Raw genomic sequence first — 16202 nt, forward strand, 5'->3', positions numbered from 1 at the left:
CAGAGTCAGGGTCTTATGATTTTAAATGTAAACTTAGGCAGATTCCCTGCTGAGTTACATCTGCAACTGTAATAAGATCATGGAACATGACAACTTGTCATTTCAGTAAGAGATATAGGGAAAATGTCCTTTAAAAAAAAATTAAACAGGAAGGAAATTTTTAAAGTGTTTTCTTTGGCTCTGAAACATATGCCCGGGGAGAAACTGTTCTCAGCAATGCAGTGTATCTTGAAATATTTACTGGGTCTGGCATTTAACATAATCTTTCTTGTATAAATGATATAGAAAAAACACATATTATCTTAGACTGCAATCTAGTGTGAGGATGAGATGATATTTTAATAGGGCTGCATTCATCAACTGTAACAAGAGAGGAAATGTGCTCCAATCCAACATGCCCTGTGGGCAAAGTAAATAAGAGTAAGTGACTTCGACCATCAGATAAGTACAGCAATGGGAGGCAGACGGACGGACAGACAGACTGCTAGGGAAGGAAGGCTCTTTGGGAAGGGTGGTCTAACCACAACAGGTATGGCACTCATTGCCCATCTTACCAGGATCCCATCCTCTCACTCTGCTCTCGTAAGTGCACCTGACAGGGGTCCTCCTGGATATCTGAATTTCTTACTTGGCTTGCAGTAGGTTTTGCATGACTAGCCAGTGACACTACTATTTTGAGAAGTAATTAAATTTTTAATTGTGCTTTTCAATAGCCAGTAGCTAGTGCTTTGCAGTTTTGTTTCTGTCTCTGTTGGATGCACCATGGAACAGCACCATGAACCTCCAACTGTTCTTCCAGCAAGATCTGAGAGTTTGACCACACAGCCAGCAAGGGGGTCAGGATGTGTGCAGTTGAGCTTACAGCCACATGTCATAGCTGCAGACTGAAATCAGAACCAGGCAGTACATTTCAGAGCCACAAGAACATCCCTTCAAGATTTTCCAACACAAGTTTGGAGAAAGAATAGTGAAGACAGAAAGGCCTAGATCCTGAACCATTACCAAAATTTGCAGACAGATTTGTTCACAGGAACAATATACCAACTTTCCTTCAAACCAGGCTTTCAGGCTGAGCACTGGTAACTGTACAAAAAAGGGAAAGTCATCATATACAGGTAGCCACAGTGAAACTGAAATACAAACTCTCCAAAGAGGGCTTGGGCTGGAGCACATGTTGTATTGAAAATCATCAGGGAAAGTCAGTGAATTCTTTGTAACCTTGGGCAAGTTGCTTAATCTCTTATTAGTTCAGACAGACAGAGTCACACTCACACTAAAACAACCATCTCCCCACTCCTCCTCTCTGCAGAAGGGGACAGGGGTGTAGAAGAATGACTGAGTGTACATTTTTCTAAAGAAATTCAAAGGAAGAAGAGGTCTAAATAAAACATGAAGAAATTAAAAGGCAGATTATCATCTGCCTTGTCTTCAGACAGGGACACCTTGGTGAGATCCAACTGGATGCCGCAAGCTTTTGACATTTAAAAGACCCTTGACCTTCCCGAAGGAATCCCAAAACTCTCTTACACCCCTTTGCAGAGATAACAAAAGACCCTAAACACCGACTGCTCATTAATTTGCATTTCTTTTCTCTTAGTTTGTTTGATGTGTGGGAAGACAGAGCAGGTTTTTATCATTTTCTAGTCTTTGCTTGATCCACCTGCTATAGGGACCATCAGCACACAATAGAGCCCAAATTGAATATCACTAAACTCTAATGTCCATAAGTGCAGTGTCAGGCCATGTGTCTGTTCCCAGTCCCTTTAACATCACTCCCTCCCCTTCAGCTGCACAGCATAGCAAACACTGAACACCTACAGTACAGAGGTGATACTGTACTGGAACCCTCAACCCTTCAACCTCCACTAGGCACCACAAGAGTAGCTGCCACTGGTGTGACTAGCTGTGCTGTGGACAGGTCCAACACAAACACGCTTCAAGGCACAGGAGGCACATTCACAGCCATCGACACCACCAGCTCAAAGGCACCTTTCCCTTTTCCCCACCACAGGAAGGTCCGCAGCCAGATCAGTGCTGAATATGATTTAGCTTTAGTTTGAACACCAATCATCCTATGGAGACTGTCCTGCCCACCTGGCACTGCCAGAAGGCAAACCCCCCCTAACCCACACGCCCTGTACTCTTGACCTGTCCCCAGACACTGCTGTCCATCAGCCCCTGCAGAGGTCCTGCCACGCCAGCCACCAGCGCTTCCCCATCGGTCTGCATTGCCAAGCAGGTACAAAACAGCAGCACCGAGTGGCTGAGCCTTGGCTTCTCATTATCACCACGACTTCAGCAATTCAGGTAACCATTTTCAAATTGCTACTAATTGCTGTTAATCTGCGTATACAGCAGCCCAACTGGATATACAGCCAGGGTGGCAGAAGGCAATGCCTGGTTTTCGGGTCCTAATTTTATCTTGCTTTTTAAAGCAGGGTCTGAACCTCCAAGGTTTTGGCTTCTTCAGATCCCCTTGTTATGAAGTTATGAGAAAACAGTTGTGGTTGGGTGATTTCCTTTTGCCCTAGACAGCTGTCAAGAGCAGCAGAATGGCCCAAGGCAAAATGTGATGTGGGTGTAAGGAGTGTCTTAAGCCAGTAAGTTAAGGGGACAGGTTAGAAAGCCTGAGGAAAAAATGAGCCAATAATTGCTGAAAATCTTCCTATTCTGTTAAGTTTATTTAGTCAAATTCAGTGGCCCCTCCCCAGGCCTTCAGCCTTCTCCACGCCTTAGAAAAGAACCTGATTAATCATTTTGCTTCTATTGTTTAATTATACTAAGCATCAGCAGTACAGATCAACGCTTGGCTCTTGCAGAACAAATCCCAGCCCTCTCACAGACTGCAGCACCCCGGCAGCTCCTGCTGCAGGAGAAGCAGGCGCAGCTTTGCACACAGCAGAGGCCAAAGAGGATTTAGGTCTCAGCACACACCAGCCGGTGCAGTGCTTGTCCCTGCGTTGTGCCACGCACAACGGCACCATCCCCCTCCCCGTGCCAGCGAGATCAGGGCTGCCTTTCCCTCTGACTACAAGTTGGCAGTCAGGAGCCTTTTAGGAAGTTTAAGCATCTCAAAAGCATTGTCACAAATTACATTTTAGAAACTGGGAGATCAGCTGCTGCTTAAAATCCTCTAAGCAGATTTGAGAAATGCAACTAGATTCTTAAGAGTCCCCACAACTACTCCAGGTGAATCAAACTGAAAATATCTGTTGCCTGTATCTTGTTTGGAGTAAAAAGGGATCAAAAATCTCTTTATTACACCCTGCCAGTACTGCTAGAAGATTCATTTAATGAGCAGTTTTTATTGAGGATGGATGAAAACTCTCCACCAAATGTTAAAGAAGGAGGTGGAAAGATGGATTAGCAACTCTAAGACAATTGTCACAAATCGTGTTTGTTCTTCTTGAAAAAAAAAAAAAAAATCCCAGTTTTAGCAAACAAATGCACATCTCGCCTCCAAAAAATATTATCCATGCAAAGAAAATCTGTTTGAACAGTCACTCTTTTCAGTGGTATTTGGAGGGGGTGAGACTTTTGTCTGCTGAATTGAAAGAGTTGGGGGAGACAGGAAAGGAGGGAAGGGGCGTTCATATTTGATTCAATATTTTTATTGAAGTAGTGGCACGTAGTAGTCACAGTGGATGCGTCCTTGGCACTGGACACTAGCAGCATCCATTGCTGAGCACAAATATGAACCCACATAGTTTCCAAACTGCTGCTTTTGGATTGACGGTTGGTGTTGTTCAGAGCTGCACTGAGGCCTGGGGGCTTGGGCAGTGCCTGCCCACACAAGATGGGGTTTCCAGCTGCACCCCTGTGCTGAGCCACTCAGCATACGGTCTGCTTCCACCCTCTGTGCTACAGCCCGAATCACTCCCAACCTGCAGCTTCCCTGGAAGTTTGGGACCCTGTCATAGCGTGCTTCATTTTCTTAAGCAAACATTGGCAACACAAATATAATTACCTTTCTCTCCAGTAGCCTTTGCGCTCCAAATAATTTTACTGGAGTGCTCATTCTCATTCAATTAAAACCTGAAATTATGTTTATAATAATAGTGGATTTTTATTTTTAATAAAGACTCTTAAAATTCAGCTTTTGCTTCTCCTGTGAAGTGATTCCACACAGAGCTGTCTCTCTTCAGAGGCCTCAGTCTAAGTCTCTCGTGAGGCATTCACTGAATATAGACCAGCTGGTTATCAGGTAATATTTTATACAAAGACTGAATCTTTGTTTAATAGTCAGAATCTTCTATTGATTCATGCAGCCAGTAATGGTGACTAAGAGAGCTGTGATTCATTGGCACCTGTTGCTATCCGGGGTTTGAGGTTTCTTTTCACTCTTTACAACCTATTCCTTCTGCTTCCCCTAAACATACACACATATATATATTTAAATACAAAGGAATAAAGTAAGAAGACTATTTTTCATCAGTAGCTCTACAGCTGTAGTAAAATTAATATCTTGCTGTATGTCATACCTGCAGCTATTTCAGACCCATCTGCAAGTTCCTAAAACCTCTCAAATTTACCTACTGTGCTATTTATTTTTTTTCATCAGATAGGAAATATGAGGTGAAGTTAAGCATGTGGGCTATAAGAAAAGTCTATGATTCATGACAGCCACAATGCTCAAAAATCAGCTATTCCTTGTCCATTTTATACATGTACATACACAGTACCCTGCCTAGAAGGGATCAATTTTTCCCCAATTAAAAAAAAAAAAAAAAATTAGTCACATTCATATGTAGCTGGTAATAGTACCTTTGAATCAGCCAGCAAAAAGTATTATCAAGGCAGGAATCTCTAAAATTAGGGAAAAAACCCCAACCCACCAAAACCCCCATACACTGTCAGAGCAGTTCCATTGTTCTAACTTAAACACAAGCAGGTCTCGCGAGCTGCAGTACTGGAGCTTTGGAGGCTCAAAGGTACAAAGGTACTTCAGAGCGTCCTAGCAAGGAGCAAGGCCCTTCAGCAGGGCAGTCTGTGAACACCAGCCCCTGGCACCAGCTGACTCCAGGCTCAGTGTCCATTTTTGCTCAGAGAGGGTTGCACCTCAGGAGTGCGTGTCCCAGGACCCAGAACAGGGCCGCCCAAGCCACTTGCGGTGAATGAACCTTTGCCAAATTCTCTTGGTTGTGCTCTCAGAGATGCAGACACTAATGGCCTCAAGCTTTACTCTCAGTGGTCTGAAATAATTACCTTTAATGGTGGGTCTTGCTGATTCTTTAAGAGGGGTGTATGGCAGGTGATGAAATCCTAGACCTTCTTCCCACTAGGGAGTCTCCCTGACTCCTCAAACCAGCTTTGTACTTCCACTTCCCCTGATCATCCTCCTGCCCAACGAGATTATGAGCATCAGGCATGAAGTCTTGGCCTCGTTAAGTCTGACTTTTAGCATTGGTGTCAGTGGGGCCAGGATTTAATTATAGGCCCTATTTCCCCAGGCCTAGCTAATGGCAGACAGAGCTTCACCTGGGGTAAAGCTGGATTACTGCAGGATTTAATTCATTAGTGGGTCATGATTTGACACTTGCAGACACCACCAATTGCTTCTGTGAAACTGTGAGCCAAATAAAACCCAAATATTTGAAATTCAAGCTCTAAGGCCACACAGACCAAAACCACTATTTCTTTCTTTACTTTTTTTTTTTTTTCTTTATCCTTTGCTTCACAATCTACCTTTAAAATCTTTTTTCCCTTGGAGCCTGTCAAAGCTGCCTCCCCAGGGCTCTCCCCCATTGTGCATGTCCTTATGCAGTCTCTTTGTAATATCCAAGCTGTGCAGTTGATGCTCAGACTGAATTAGAAAGCAGGCCTGCCTGTGATCTGCCAACGTACTTCCAGCCTTATTTTCCCCCCCTTAATGTATTCCAGTCTATGCCTGGGTAGTTAAAATCTTCAATTCCTACCACTCTTTCGTTTTTAGAGGCCTGTTTTATTTGCACAGTCATTTCACAGTCCAGTTGTTCTTTCTGGTCAGGTGGCCTATAAAATATTTCTATTACTATTACTAGTTTACTCTCTGAAACATCTCCAACTGCAGCCCATAATGCCATAGCAGCCCCATTCCAGCCTCTCTCAGATCCCCGCTTTCAAAGGCTAATAAATCCTTTTCCTTCTGAAATAGCTCTCTCTTCTCTCATTCCCTTCTCTTCCTCCCTGAACAATCTAAACAATCTCTACTCTTTAATGTTAATACCTCTGTTATCTTCTAAGGAAACTCCAGCTCCATCCATACCTATTTCCCAATGGGCAATGCCTCTGGTACAGCTAAACTCCCAGCATCCACACCAAGATGCAACAATAAGCATTCTCCTCCTCCCGTTCCCTGTACAAATATAACCTCTTCCTGACTGCAGCTGGGACTGATGGCTTTGCTGTTCCTGATCAGGGTAAGCAGGGCTGGTTCTTATTTCTGTCCATCACCCTGCAAGTCTCTACTTCTCCAACTGCTTCCAATTTGTCTGGAAGGGAGAATCTGGTTAAAGTCAAGAATTTCTGCTTTTTTAATGCATTTCTTCCACTGTATCCCATAAATATATTTAACTAGTTTTTCCCACTCCCATTGTATGAACTATCCTTCCATCTGTGTTGTGGTGTAGGCTGGTTAAGATGAACCCAGTGCTTGGGGTTGAAACTGTCCTCGAGGTTTTCACTGAGTACCTTGACCTCCAATGCCTTAAATTCCTCCAACTGCATTTTCTTAGCCCATGTTTCTGCTGCAGTGGGAGAGTGACTAGTAGCTCATGAGGTTCTTCTGCCCACCTCTGCAGCTGCTTCAGCTACTTGCAGTCCTATGGGGGCAGACACAGCTTTAAGCAAATCCAGGGGCTCTCCCTTGCCATTCCCCCATGACCTCGCAGGTCACTCGCATGTGCCCCATGAAGAGTTGTCACCAAATGCCTTCTTATCTCCTATACTAAACCTGTGCAAGGATGCTGCAGCACAAACTCAGCGTGAGCAGCGAAATGCCCTGCTGTGTTTAGCCTGCCAGGAGCTCCACATAGGGTGTCGTCAGCAAGCTTTTCTAAAGTAGCCAAATCAGGAGTTCATGAACAACTCAAAGTCCAGAGCTTCCCAAATGACGCTCAGAACATCCTTGGAAGCTGGGACGCCCAAGTTCTGTCATCATTGATATGAGACACTGTAAGAAACAGAAAAACCCCTCACACTGGGGAAAAAGTCAGAGGAGATAGGAGTGGCTCAGGATTTGCTCCCATGTGCCAAGGGTTACTAGTGTGTTTTTAAGCACCAGGCCAAAGTTTGAGGAAATTTACTCTACACTAAACTTAACTATGCTAAAAAGGAAATTTGGCCCCCAAATTATTTGGTCCTATGGTGACTGTAAAATGGGATTTAAATGTATTTCTGTTAGTGATCTGGAGAAGAGCTTGGGAGGAATGCAGAGGGATACAGCCAACACAATTCACAGCACCCAGCACTCCATCCTGCTCACTGCTCCAACCTATTTGCCAAAAAGGAAGAGAAAAGCAATTTCCTTCTTTTCCTCTTTTGCAGCCCTCTGACTGGAGGCTCCACAGGGAGACTCCCCATAGGCTCCCTGGAAGGCAGGGAATCAGCTATACTCTGCACCATAGGAAAGCTCTGTTAATACCATGGTTGCTCCTGATACAGACACCCGCACCCACAAACACCACTACCACGCTACATACATCCAGCCAAGCAGCCAGACGGTTTTGAGCCAGGCTCTGGTCTGAGAGCCAGTGACATACAGCTCTGGGAAATCCCCGAGAAGACCAAATGTAGCAAGTGTCCACAGTTCTCTATCTCATGGGCTCTTCCAGTTTCCCAGCTATAATCAGTGCTGGGTTTGCAAACTGGGCCACACCTGAACCTGTCAGGCTGCCTATGAACGCACCACAGACCCAAAGCCCAGGAGCTGCACATCTGGCTGTGTGATGATAGAACTGCTGGTAGTGGTGGAATCTCCATCTCCTTCTCTTCTGGCCCCAATGAGCTTGTGATGTTTCTAGCAAGCACACAACCTAGGTGATACCTCTAGAGCACAGCCCTCCAGGAGATCTCTGTGACACCCTGAGCAAAAGGACTTGGCTGGAGCAACTGTTCTCCAGTGCTGTAACTGGAAAGAGGACCGGAATTATCAGCCTCTTAGCCCACTTGCGTGAAGCTGGGAAGATCCAGAACACATCTCTTCTTAAAAATCTTGGAAAAGCTCCCTGGTGTTGACACATTTTGTTGGGCCTTATGATACAGCAGTTGGACTTGTTCTTAACAGGGTCAGATGGATCCCACTTTTACCCTAAGTCTGTTAGTGTAACATTTAGTCCCTCTCACTCCTCTTCCAACTTCCAGTTGATGTTCCTAAAAATCTGGGAATCTGCTTTTCTTTGTAAGCCCAAAAAAATAAAGACTTGGAAGATGTTTCGAGCGAAGTTGTCCTGAATAAGAACTGATTCATACCTCCTGTGGGCGCACATCTTGCATTAGGGGTCAAATATAAGACTCAGTCAAGAGCTGTTAAGGGTTTGATCCTGCCACTGATTTTATATGTGACCAAATCCAATTAATTTTACCTCTTTATCTATAATTTTTCTCATCTGGAAAATTGGCTACTAAAGATAATCCAAACCCATACATTTTCTGATACCAAGTCTGCTGACAATCATGCAGTACTCTCAGATAGAAGGGTGATTTTATTAGTAGTTATCTTGTCACCCAGTCAAATAAAATTATTGAAATCTGTTTTTTCTCTTCCAAACAGAAATTTCTACTATCATTTACAAGAACAGAGGCAACACATCAGGGCAGGTCATGAAGCTCCAGTGCCCTATAGCATCCCCACAGCTACGTGTGACACGAGTATGTGAACTTGAGCTATTACACGGACACACCATCTACTTTCCCAGCTCATTGCACAGCCTGTTTCCATTCCAGAGCACTGAACCACATCTCAGCTGCTGCAAGAAGTCACCCTAGGACACTGCCAGGAGGAGGTGCGGTAGCGCAGGGCTGAGCATCTCTGCCCACTCTGTGCCCTGCTATTTGCCCTTCTGTGCAGATGGCACAGTTTGCTAAAAAGCGCATCACAGTAATGCTGGGCAGCTGTAATTTTGTGCAGCGGCCCCAGCGTTTATGGTATACAGCATACAGACACAGTTTTACTAGGTAAACGACACAGTTAAAACAAGGTAAATCAACAATGAGGGCAAGGATGAGAAAATTATATTGACTGTAATGTTTACAAACACTCGTCACCTTCCGACTCACTGATGAATTGGTAATTTTTTTGCTGGAAGAAAAGACCCCTCTTGCTTTAAAGACAGCTATTTGATGAGGCACAAGGGAGACAATTAAACATTTAATTCAGTTTGACCTGCACTGTCATTACAGCTTTTTGTTTCCCCATCTCTTTTTTTTCCACTCTGACCTTTAGGATGTGGTACTTTGTGGGTCGTTTTTATTATTTTTTTTTCTTTACCAGGTCAGATCAAACGGATCCTGTTTCCCAAAGATAACATGAATGAGGAATATTAATGCAGACTTCCCCTATTGTGTCCCTTTGCCTCCCTTCCCCTTCCCCCAATTTCCCCCGCACCCCACATGCCTCCCCCTGCCTGCAAGCTCATTTGCACAAAAGCACACCGAGTCCCCACTCAGCAGCCCACCTTGAACAAAACACTCCAGGACTCTTGAAACAGCAGAAGTGCTAATCAAGCAGGGCCCTGTGCTGTGTGCTTCTGCAGTGGTTGCCTGGCATAGAAATGGGCTGTCTGGCCGCAGCTATGAGGTAACGTCTGGCTTTTTTGCCAAGCTGCAGAACTAGTCAGACACTCCCTGGAACAACATTTCTTCAGGAAAAAAAAAAAAAAAAAAAAAAAAAAAAGAGAGAGAGAAAGAAAAGTTAGGCAAGCAATGATCTTCCAGAAACTTCCTTGCATCTTTCTGTGTAGAGTTTTTTTTTTTTTCCCTGTGGGTTTGGATTTTTTTTTTTTTTTTTGTGAAAAGTTATATAACCAAATTACTTAGAATGCAATGGGTTTCATCAGCTGATTTTGGGCAGTGAGCTTATGAAACTGATTTCTCACACTTACTAGGCAAACTGGAAATTTGGAAAGGGGAAAGAACACACACACACAAAATATATACACACACAGATGTACCCCACTCTTTTTTCTGCAACACTGTCTAGATCTATCAGCTATTTTTGGATGCAAACTGAAATAGAGCAATACAAATTCAAGCAAGGCAGAGCTAACCTGCATCTGCAGCATCTTTTTTGCAGCGCCACCGATTAATCTAATTAACCAGTTAGAGGAATTTTTTGTTACACTGCAGCAGCAGCAGCCCTTCTCTTTCCTTTATAAATTCTTTATTTACCAAGGTTGCATAGTATTCTCGATTCAGCGTATTCTGCTTTTTATAATATCACTGACATCTTGATTTTTTTTTCCTGAAGGACAGAAAATACATAGTTCATTTTTCTGCAGTGAAGGTTGAGAAATAATCTGACCTGAAGAGAGATGGCTGTTCCTTTGGAGTTTCAAGCTGTGGCTAACACAACCTCTTGTAATAAATACGTGTATCTATGTATCAGTCAAAAATTTAGACTTGTCCCTAGGTGACATCCTTCAAAGAGTTAATTCCTGAGAAGCAGCAGCTTTGAAAAGGTGCAAGGAGGAATGTCTTGTCCTCAGGGTAGGACTAGCCAATGAAGCTGGGTGCCGGTGATGTAATGCTTCAAACGAGTGCATCATTGGTTCCGGAGATATTAGACTTGATATGATTTTGGAGAGTTTGGTGAGAGGAGTTTTTGCAGAAGAGTCTGTAAATTTCCCTGCACCAAGGACATTTCACTTCAATTCTCTAGCGTTCTGCAGCCAGGCCGTGTCCAGCTGGTAGAAGTTTGCTCTAATGATAATACTTCTGTCTTGTGTCTTCTTGGTCTGTGTAGCTATTCTGTATCCTGCTATCTGGGAGGCATTTCTCTGAAGTCAGACTGTGCTGGAATTACTTCCCCAGCCTGCCTATGAAATTGAAATGAATTTTTAATAAAAAGCAGTTGTTTTTTCTCTGACTCACCTCTGAAGTCTTAATTGTTTCAGGCACCAACTTCCATTCCTCCAGCTTCTATTACCTTCCCAGGTTTTCATCTGCCCAGTCTTATTTCTTTGGCTGATTACTTCATGAGAAGATGGCTGATGATGTCTTAAATGAACCTCTCTGGTCTGGGCTTGCTCTAGAGGAATCTGCTAAAACCACCATAATGTCAGTCAGCTCAGGAACACGTCGCCTTTTGCCCGCCAACATCTCATGCTGCGGGACTTGCAGGAATGCAGCTGCAGCTGCAGTTCCTGAAGCTGGCTGGCCACTCCAGTGCTCTAAGTAGTTTGTTTGAACTTTCGCCATGATTCAATCACAGAATCCTCTGAGATTCTCATCCCTTTCTCTCATCCCCCCTAAATGAAATAGAGTCTCACAAAACCTACAGGGATGATTAAAGCCCTTGTCAAACCAGGGAAGAGGAAACAGGAACTGCAGAAGATGTTCACAGGCTGTCTTCCACAGGCCCCCTGGAGATGTGGGCATTGGCAATGCTGAGGTCAAGGCAGCAGCACAGGAAGCCAAATCCAGCCCACAAATCTCTGGAAGCTCTGAGCAGTGCAGTTTCCCGAACTTCCCCTGGGCACCCTGAGGAGCCCTGCCAGTTGCCAGAGGCCAAAGATCACACAAGTGCAGTGGAGAGTAGAGCCGTTCCAAGATACAAACGACTTAGCACTTCTGAGGTTTGCTTCTTTTCCAGTCCAGAACAAGAACCTAAAATCCTGAAATTCCCTGAAAGCTATGGGTAAATATAATTTTTTCTCAGGTTTTTAATCTTATTTGCATAAACCCAAAATATATGTTTTGATGCGGACTTTTGAAAAGACATAGAAAAGTATATGATTTGCTATAAAGAAAATTAAAAATTAACGGATTCATTCCAGATGTGGAACTTTTCCTATAGCCTCCCATTTTTATCTGAAACAAAATAAATTTTCAGTGAAACTGGGTCAGGTTGGTGGCACGTTTGAATAGCTGTACACACCTTCCCTAGGCCAAACTACCTCCAGTTCTGATGAGGAAAGCACAAAGATGGACCGGAGCAAACTTTGCATGTCCTCTCCTTGTGCTATACAGTCTAAGTTATTTCTACACATGGATTATCCCTGGCATACTACTGTCTTCTTCATCTGTGTAACACAGTCTTAAAAACTTTTCAGAGAATGACATCTAGAACTAACCTAGAGAGTCTGTTCCACTACCTAACTCTCCTAATAAGCAGAACGCTTTTCCTAATAACCAATCTAAATCTTTTTTGCTGCAAATTAAGCTGATTTCTTCTTAAGCTGATGTCCTGCCTCCAGTGGAGAAGGGAAATAACTACCCATCACCCTCTTTAAATCAACCTTCTCTGTAGTACTAGGCTATTATCATGCCCTCCCTTACTCTTTTTTTTTCCCCAGACAAAACCAGTCCAGTTCTTTTAATCTTTTCTTCTCACTCATGGTATCTAAATTTCAGATAGTTCCTGTTGTCCCTTCCCTAGGATTTTGTCTCTATTTTTTTGAACGTTTCCAAAACTGGACATGTGTGTTGTACTCCTGACCAATGTATTGCTGCATCCTCTCACACTGTTCATCAACACAGGCAAGGAGAGCAGTGATTTCTTCTCTGAACATGGGCCAGTAAAAGCTAGAGAGGAGAATGTCATCCATGTAGGCCTCTTTCTTTGTGACATTTTGCTGAAAAAGTGTCCGTGTTTACGCTTTACACAAAGTAAAAACAGTCACGTTATACCTCCTCGGCTTCCCAGAGGAGTAACGATGCACAGTGTACCCTGAAGGAAATACTTCTGTTAACTTTGCCCAGTGTTTCCACAGCTCAGCACTTTGCTGTGCTTTCCGTGCGCTACCAGCTACCTATTCAATTGTACTGACTTCCCAGTACAATGGGGGCAGAAGATCTCTTAAATGTTGTTCAGATTATTGTCATTACATGGTGAAGAAGGGGAGGATTTACTAGCAACCCATTGAAACGTATATGAAACAAAGACCACAGTTGAGCACTATTCCAGTGCAGTACATACTGTGGTTGTGTGAAGTGTTACCAGTTAATTTCATTCTTCTGAGTGCATGGGATGCAGTCTGTCCTTGGTCATCTTGTTCATCCTTCTCAGATGAAACCCATGTTTTCATCTCTGTCAAGTTGGAGGAAATTTGTTGCCACCAGAGAACAATGACTTCTGATTTCTTCCATTGTTCTATTGAGCAAAATGAGGTTTGGTACCTTGATGGAAACAGTGCATCATTTCACTACTACTAAGCAGAGTTACTAAGATGAAACTACTGTACAATCATACAAGATTGAATCTAAAAAGCCCGACTGTGTAATTTGTTCTAACACTGTGTTTATGGATTTTGACAACTAAGCTTGCGACGTTACAATATAATGACAATTAAATCCATATTCTGTGATTCTACAGTTATCTTTCCAAGCAACAGCAAGAATACCTTTTCTCTTCCAGACCTTTCTAGTTCTTAAAGAGACGTATTGGCTTTGGAAAATTACTGCAACAAATAATGTGCTGTGCTGAAGCCCCTGCCCACTCTGCACACACTCTATATAGAGAATTCAGGTGTGGCTGTGCAGGGTGTTTGCTGTGTGGTTTAGAGAAATGCATCTCACTTGTGACTTCAGCTAGCTGAGCTTCTCAACAGTGCTGTAATAACAATGACAGCTCTGTTTGGAGGGGGGGTTTGTGCTGTTTTGCTGCAGAGAGTCTTTCCATTTACTTCAGGCATTTTGAGAAAGAGCCTTTGGTCTAGCAAATATCTTCTGCAGCACAGACTTTCATATAAGCTAGCCAGCAAACCACGGGGAATATATGTGAACATGGGCAATAAAAGTGAATCAGGAATTTGAAGATATGACTATTTCCAAATACCCTACTGATGTTAAGTCCAGTGGGCAACACAAAATGCACTACCAAGTAGCTGTTCTTCTAAAGAGTATTTGGAAAGCCACACAAACTAACCACGCAAAAACGTCAGCCTGCTCACAACCACTCTCCAGCCTTGTCCCCAAAGCACCTTATGTAGGTGCCTAAAAGGAGTCTGGAGATGACTTGCTCCAGGGTGACACGCAGACCCTTCTGTGGCAGCCCCTGGAGCCCGGGCATTCAGCCTCCCAGCCAGCCCCATCCAATAAACCGTTCCTGCTCCTCCAGGTGCAGGCAGGACCAAAGTGAGCTACTCAGGCAAATCAAAGTAGTCCCCCGTGCCAGTGACTCCTGTAGGAGCACAACCCAATTTAAGATGTTTAGATGTTTTACTACCACCATGTTTCTTTACAAATTGCTTGCATTTGGGAGCAGAAAAATTCCACTCCACAGGACATAAAGTGTCAATTTAAGTGTTAATTATATTTTCATATCAGAACATAAACTCCAGTTTGTAAGAACATGGGTGTCCTTAAAATACATCGTAATAAAAAATTGAAAACAGCTAGTGTTCTTGAATCAATTTTCACATTTATAACTTTAAAGAATAGTTCCTTTTTTCTGTCTCATTTTGTCAACTCTGTATGGCTTTGTGCTTGCCTTGTCATTTCATCAAAAATATGTCAGTCTGTAATCTGCAGTGTTTCTTTCAATTAAAAACAAAATGCCCCAAAATAACAGCAACAACAAGAAAACCAAACCAGAAGCAAGGTCTCAACAATTATTAAGTATTAAACTATGTGGGCATGATAATTTGAAAGAATATGTATAATTTATTTTATCAACTATAGAGAAAACTGCAAAGATTTAAACTATAATTGTGAAGTTAATATCCTATTGCTATTAATGACTGCTGTCTGTGGTGTATACATTACTTCCAATTTTCACAGCTCATTCACATCATAAATGAAACTCAAAGAATCCTGTGGAAGATACTGTAGTATCATATTTATCCGAGGAATCACAGAAATGTGACCTTACATATATATGATTTACTTTATTTGTTGGATTGCAAAATTTTAAATCTTTCCAAGGTCATTACGCTAATGGGAAGCACAAGGTTAAAAGATGCTGACTACAGACTTTGCAGAACCTTTCTGATACCTTCTAAGCACTCATTTCTAATTCCTAAAACTACTGACTTCTTATTTTTAAGCTTCTCCAAACTCCTGCAAATCCCAGGAGCCTGTAGCAGTCTTCCAAACCTCTAGCAGTACATTTACTTTCTTCTGAGTTAACTACTAGACCTAATTAAACAACACTGTCTCATCTGAGTGGATGATATTCTTACAGTCTGAATACAAATTAAAATTTCAGTTCTGTTAACATTCAGGTCAGTTAATCAGAATAAACCTCTTTAAAAACTAGAAGTCTAAAGTGATTTCAAAGTCAATCATACTCTTAACTCATTTTTAAGGATGTTGTTTGTAATATTCTCTATTCGTTCCCTTTAAATAATAATAATAAAAAGAGCTCACAGTACTCAGATCCGCTTAATTCAATGAAAGAAAAATAGGGAATTTTACATGAAGGTTGCTAAAGAGCTTCAGTTTCCAAAGGGCGGGCATGCAGTTCTGCGTGTTGAAAATTGCACAGACAGTTGCCAAAACAGCATGTGCAAATTAGACATAGTTCACATAATGAACTTGTTAGAAGACTAATTCGAGATTTGCATGTGGAAATCCGAATGTGGAGCTACATTTTTCTTTGTGAATGCAGATGTATCTATTAGCCTGTGCATTTTAGCAGATGTTATTTTGAAAACAAGATCCCAAGTCCTCACAGTACAGAAAGTAATGACTAGAGATTGCAATTTCACAGAGAGCTTTTCTTTTACAAAGGACATGATACTAGACGACCAGAAATGTTGAGTTTTCATCTCACCCTCACAACACATTTTCTGTGTGAGCTCAGGGAAATTATATTACTTTTACCTACTTTTGTTTACCTAGCAGTGAAATGGCTTTAATATTCCCTGTCTGCCATCCCACACACACTGTCAGACTCCATTAGTGTTTGTAATTCTCTTAAAGCTCTGCACATGATCGCATGTTTTGGAACAGAATTAAAACATGAATTGTTTAACTCAACCATTTTCTTACTGCAAATGGTGATCACCTGGCAATAATTTTCTAGTGTTAAAGAGGGGGAAAAACAAGGAAACAGACACAGATCC

Source organism: Leptosomus discolor, chromosome 17 (genome assembly GCF_034619465.1).
Source record: "Leptosomus discolor isolate bLepDis1 chromosome 17, bLepDis1.hap2, whole genome shotgun sequence".
Taxonomy (NCBI): Eukaryota; Metazoa; Chordata; class Aves; order Leptosomiformes; family Leptosomidae; genus Leptosomus; species Leptosomus discolor.